The sequence below is a fragment of the Tachyglossus aculeatus genome, unplaced genomic scaffold (genome assembly GCF_015852505.1).
Source record: "Tachyglossus aculeatus isolate mTacAcu1 unplaced genomic scaffold, mTacAcu1.pri SUPER_30, whole genome shotgun sequence".
NCBI lineage: Eukaryota > Metazoa > Chordata > Mammalia > Monotremata > Tachyglossidae > Tachyglossus > Tachyglossus aculeatus.
Genome location: NW_024044837.1, coordinates 3942787 through 3949110, shown reverse-complemented (window position 1 = coordinate 3949110; position 6324 = coordinate 3942787). Strand labels below are relative to the sequence as shown.

The window sequence follows — 6324 nt, the reverse complement described above, 5'->3', positions numbered from 1 at the left end:
TCACAGTCTTAATCCCCATTTTACAGATGAGGTAACTGAGGCACAGAGAAGTTAAGTGACTTGCCCGAGGTCACACAGGTGACAAGCTGACAAGTGGTGGAGCAGGAATCTGAACCCATGACCTCTTACTCCAAAGCCTCTTTCCACTGAGCGACGATGATCACAGATCTGTCAAGTGCTTGCTTTGTGATCTTGGGAAATTCACTTAAATTCTCTGTGCTTCAGTTTCCTCTACTGTAAAATGAGGACTCAGTCTCTGTTCTCTCTCCTACTTAGTGAGCCCCATGTCAAACCTGATTATTTTGTTTCTACCCCAGCGCTTAGTATACTGCTTGACACATAGAAAGTGCTGAACAAATATCCCAGTGCTTCAAACATTGTTTGACGCATAGTAAGTGCTTAAATGCCATTTAAAAATGTCTCAAGGGAGGAGATCTCCCCAGAGACTCTCTCAGCAGAGGTCTGCACACAAACTCACAGTAAATACCACTGACTGGAGGATTGGGGATTCAGGAGGGGTCTCTTGCTCTAGACTGTGATCTTGTTTTGGGCAGGGAATGTGTCTGATTGTTGCTGCATTGTACAACTTTCCCAAGCGCTTAGTACAGTTTCGCATACAGTAAGTGCTAGATAAATATGATTGAATGAATGACTTCTTGTCAGAGAGGAAGGTGGTGGCCATCCTGGGCCCAACGACAGAGATGTATATCAGGTCCATGACAAAGAGCTGGCTGAGGTGGAGGTACCTGGGGCAGTGGAAGGGGCTGTTAAGGTGAATGAGTCTAATTGGGAAGATAAAGAAGATGAGGGAGAAGATGAACAGGCTAGCTTGTGTTAAAGAAATAGAGCCCTTAAATAACAAAATCAGTGGTCCAGGTTTGATTCTAGTTCTCCATGGAGCCTTCATGAACTTCTACTTAAGGGAGGAATCAAAAGCATTTACAGAAAGTAAAGACCAGTGGGCTTCCTGTCTACTCTTTTCACTTGCCCCGGAATACTGTAGCCAAAGTCCAGAAGAAAGCTGATTTTCTAAGATGCTCAGGATATATGCTAATTTGGATGATCAGATAATTAGGTAAATGAATGAATAAAGGAATAAAACTGGATTTAGCCATTTCCTTTCACTGTAACATCTGTGATGTTTTCTTGTAATTATAGGAAATTATAGGACATGGTTACTGTTCCATCTATCTTCATTATTAAAAGTTCATGAATAGAAGCATCATGGCCTATTGAGAAGAAGCCTGGACTAGGTGAAAGAGCATAATAATAATAATGATGATGGCATTTGTTAAGCACTTACTGTATGCCAAGCACTGTTCTAAGCGCTGGGGTAGATACAAAGCTATCAGGTTGTCCCATGTAGGGCTCACAGTCTTAATCCCCATTTTACATATGAGGTAACAGAGGAACAGAGAAGTTAAATGACTTGCCTGAAGTCACACAGCTGACAAGTGGCAAAGCCAGGATTAGAACCCATTAATCAATCAGTCAATCAATCAATCGTATTTATTGAGCGCTTATTGTGTGCAGAGCACTGAACTAAGCGCTTGGGAAGTACAAGTTGGCAACATATAGAGACAGTCCCTACCCAACAGTGGGCTCACAATCTAAAAGGGGGAGACAGAGAACAAAACCAAGCATACTAACAAAATAAAATAAATAGAATAGATATGTACAAGTAAAATAAATAAATAAATAAATAGAGTAATAAATATGTACAAACATATATACCTATATACAGGTGCTGTGGGGAAGGGAAGGAGTTAAGATGAGGAGGATGGAGAGGGGGACTAGAGGGAGAGGAAGGAAGAGGCTCAGTCTGGGAAGGCCTCCTGGAGGAGGTGAGTTGTCAGTAGGGCCTTCATGGGAGGAAGAGAGCTAGCTTGGCGGATGGGCAGAGCGAGGGCATTCCAGGTCCGGGGGATAACGTGGTCCGGGGGTCGATGGCGGGACAGGCGAGAACGAAGCACGGTGAGGAGATTAGCGGCAGAGGAGCGGAGGGTACGGGGTGGGCTGTAGAAGGAGAGAAGGGAGGTGAGGTAGGAGGGTGAGGAGTTTCTGCCTGATGCGCAGATTGATTGGTAGCCACTGGAGATTTTTGAGGAGGGGAGTAACATGCCCAGAGCGTTTCTGGACAAAGACAATCCGGGCAGCAGCATGAAGTATGGATTGAAGTGGGGAGAGACACGAGGATGGGAGATCAGAGAGAAGGCTGATGCAGTAGTCCAGACAGGATAGGATGAGAGCTTGAACGAGCAGGGTAGCGGTTTGGATGGAGAGGAAAGGGCGGATCTTGGCAATGTAGCGGAGCTGAGACCTGCAGGTTTTGGTGACGGCATGGATGTGGGGGGTGAATGAGAGAGCGGAGTCGAGGATGACACCAAGGTTGCGGGCTTGTGAGACGGGAAGGATGGTAGTACCGTCAACAGAGATGGGAAAGTCAGGGAGAGGGCAGGGTTTGGGAGGGAAGACAAGGAGTTCAGTCTTGGACATGTTGAGTTTTAGGTGGCGGGCAGACATCTAGATGGAGATGTCCTGAAGGCAGGAGGAGAGAGCCTGGAGAGAGGGGGAGAGAGCAGGGGAAGAGATGCAGATCTGGGTGTCATCAGCGTAGAGATCATAGTTGAAGCCGTGGGAGCGAATGAGATCACCAAGGGAGTGAGTGTAGATCGAGAACAGAAGGGGACCAAGTACTGAACCTTGGGGAACCCCCACAGTAAGGGGATGGGAGGGGGAGGAGGAGCCTGCAAAAGAGACTGAGAATGAACGACCGGAGAGATAAGAGGAGAACCAGGAGAGGACGGAGTCTGTGAAGCCAAGGTCGGATAGGGTGTTGAGGAGAAGGGGTGGTCCACAGTGTCGAAGGCAGCTGAGAGGTCGAGGAGGATTAGGATAGAGTATGAGCCGTTGGATTTGGCAAGCAGGAGGTCATTGGTGACCTTTGAGAGGGCGGTTTCCGTGGAATGTAGGGGACGGAAGCCAGACTGGAGGGGGTCGAGGAGAGAGTAGGTGTTGAAGAATTCGAGGCAGGGCGTGTAGACAACTCGTTCAAGGAGTTTGGAAAGGAATGGTAGGAGGGATATGGGGCGATAACTAGAAGGTGAGGTAGGGTCAAGAGAGGGTTTTTTTAGGATGGGAGAGTCGTGGGCATGTTTGAAGGCAGAGGGGAAGGAACTAGTGGAAAGTGAGCGGTTGAAGTTGAAGAAGTGGTTGAAGATGAACCCATGACCTCTGACTTCCAAGCCTGTGCCCTTTCCAATAAGCCACGCTGCGTCTGGGCCTAACATAGGTCTAGAAATTGGAGGACCTGGGTTCTAATAATCTTGGCTCTCCCAAATGCTTACTGCATGACCTTGGGCAAGTCAATTAACTTCTCTGTGCCTCAGCTACCTCATCTGCAAAATGGTAATTAAATGCCAGTCTTGTCTTCTAAATTAGACTAGGAACCCCATGTGGGACAGGGACTTTGTCTGACCTAATTAGCTTGTACCTGTACCAATGCTTAGAACACTTTTTGACAAATAGCAACGTTTAAGAAATACCATAAAATATAGAAATCCCTACACATAGTATCTCCTGAATTTCCTAAATTCCTGTTGTGCCACAGTGATTTCTCTTTCATCAACCATCATCAATGTAATTGAGCTCTTACTGTGTGCAAAGCACTCACTGTATTAAGCACTTGAGAGAGTAGAATATAGCTGTTATTGAGAGAGATGAGAGTGAGAGAGGGAGTGAGTAAGGGAGAGAGGGAGAGAGAGATTCCTGTGTGCACTTCCACTCTGTTTAACCTGAGGGAACCTGAGATGATTGGCAGGGTTAGGAGAGAGTAAAAGAGTGATTCCTGTGTGCACTTCCACTCTGCTTAACCTGAGGGAACCTGAGATGATTGGCAGGGTTAAGAGAGAGTAAAAGAGTCTATGCAAACCACTTTGACTATTTTCAGTTCCTTTGACCTGGTCCAATTAATAAATTGTCCAAGCTGCAGCCATCATTTACACTGGGAAGCAGCATGATCTAGTGGGAAGAGCAGGACCCTAGGCGTCAGAGAGCCTGAGTTCTAATTCCAACTCCAATACGACTGCTGTGTGACCTTGGGCGAGTCACTTCACTTCTCTGTGCCTCAGTTACCTCATCTGCAAAACAGGGGCTAAGACTGTGAACCCCATATAATTTTATTGTGGGCAGGGAATGTGTCTTTTGTTTTATTATACTTGCCAGGTTCTTAATACAGTGCTTTGCATGGAGTAAGCACTTGCAAAATACTATTGGATAAATGAGACAGGGACTATAGCCAACCTGATTTGCTTGTATCCACTCTAGTGCATTAAGCACACAGTGCCTAACACACAGTAAATGCTTAACAAATACTATTGTTATCATCATCATCATCTTCATTACTTAGTAGATAGTAAGTATTTAATAAATACTACTTTTTTAAAAAAGAGACTCCATCACATACTATAAAAAATTACCTGGTTCTTTACCACTGAAGTATCAATTGAGACAAATGGCAATAAAACTGATTGTAAGCATTGTTCTAAGCACTGGAGATGATACAAGATAATCATTTCAGACCCAATCACTGTCCTACACGGGGCCCACATCTAAGTAGGAGGGAGAACAGGTATTGAATCCCCATTTTACAGATGAGGTAACTGAGGTACAGAGAAGTTAAGTGACTTACCGAAGGCAACCCAGCAGACTAGTAGTTGGAGTCAGAATTAAAACCCAGGTCCTCTGACTCCTAAACTCCTGCTCTTTCTACTAATCCACACTGTTTCCCAAGGAGAAAATGGGAAACTCTATAGTACCCCAATAATAATAATAGTAATAATATTAATATTATTATTATTATTATTAATAATAATAATAATAATAACAACAATGATAGTTGTGGCATTTGCGAAGCAGTTACCATGTCCCAAGCACAGTTCGAAGAGCTGGAGTAGATATACGATAATTAGGTTGGACGCATTTGCTGTCCCACCTGGGCCTCACAGTCTTAATCCCCATTTTGCAGATGAGGTAACTGAGATACAGAGAAGGTAAGTGAATTGACCAAGGTAACAAAGCAGAGAGTTGGGGAGCAGGGATTAGAATCCACCTCCTCTGACTTCCGGGCCCGGGCTCTATCCCTTAGGCCATGCTACTTCCCATCCACTCTCAATGTTAATTCCTTAACTTGCAATCAGTGAAACCTCTCTTTAAGGCCTACAGAACGTCCCTGTTCTTTAAGCTGTAGATGAGGGGGTCCAGTACGGGAGTGAGGATAGTGTAGAAGGCTGAAACCACCTTGTCATAGTCCTTTGAATCATACGACCTGGGCCTCATGTAGATAAAGATAGCAGCTCCGATGAAGAGGCCGACGACAATGAGATGAGAGGAGCAGGTGGTGAAGGCCTTCTTCTTGGCCTCCACTGACCTCATTTGGAGTACAGCCCCCTCAATGAGACCGTAAGAGCCCAGGATGACAGAGAAGGGGATCAGCAGCATCAGGGCGTAGCAGACATACATGACGGACTCAAAGACCGTCATCACAGGCCAAGCGCACCAGAGTGGGGGCCTCGCAGAAAAAATGGTTGACTTCCTGGGAATGGCAGAAATGGTAGCTCACAGTGACCCCCGCCTGTACCAACCTATCCGTTGCCCCAAACAACCAGGACACCACCGCCAGGAGGAGACAGAGCCTGGGACCCATGAGAATGGGATAGCGTAAAGGGTGGCAAATGGCCACGAACCAGTCCTAGGCCATGGCAGCTAACAGGAGGCACTCGCCCCCTTCCAGAGTGAGGAAGCTGAAGATTTGGACGGCACATCCAACGAGAGAGATGGAATTCCTGCTGGACCAGAAGTCACCGGCCATTTCGGGAATGGTGGTGAAGACCAGCATCACATCCATGAGCGAAAGCTGACCGAGCAGGAAGTACATTGGGGTGTGGAGGTGGATATCTCTGTGGATCAGGAGAATTATAGCTGCATTGCCCATCAAGGAGGTGACGAAGGCCATTATAACAAAGGTGAAGAGGACTTGGTGAGCTCGGGTGTGGTTAAAAAGTCCAAGAAGAACGAAATCTGTCCCCATAGTGTTGTTCTCCTTCTCCATGGCTCTGTCCCAGTGGGAAGTTAGATCTGGAAAGAAGCAAGCCAACAACAACAAAAAAATCAGTGGTAAAGGAAACAATAGCAGGGGAAGATGAGAGTGGGTCAACTTGCTTTCTTTTTGGGAAGTTGAGTCTGGAGAACACAGAGAATCCAAAATTATAACATTTGTGGTATTTGCTAGGGACTTTTCGTTTTTTCTTTGCTGTGTTTGTTAAG

The 6324-nt window shown here is 46.0% G+C and overlaps 1 pseudogene; it reads right to left on the bottom strand.

Annotated features, from left to right (window-relative positions):
• Positions 1-5175: 5175 nt before the first annotated feature.
• On the bottom strand, positions 5176-6109 carry LOC119921799 (annotated as a pseudogene).
• Between the last annotated feature and the right edge of the window lie 215 nt (positions 6110-6324).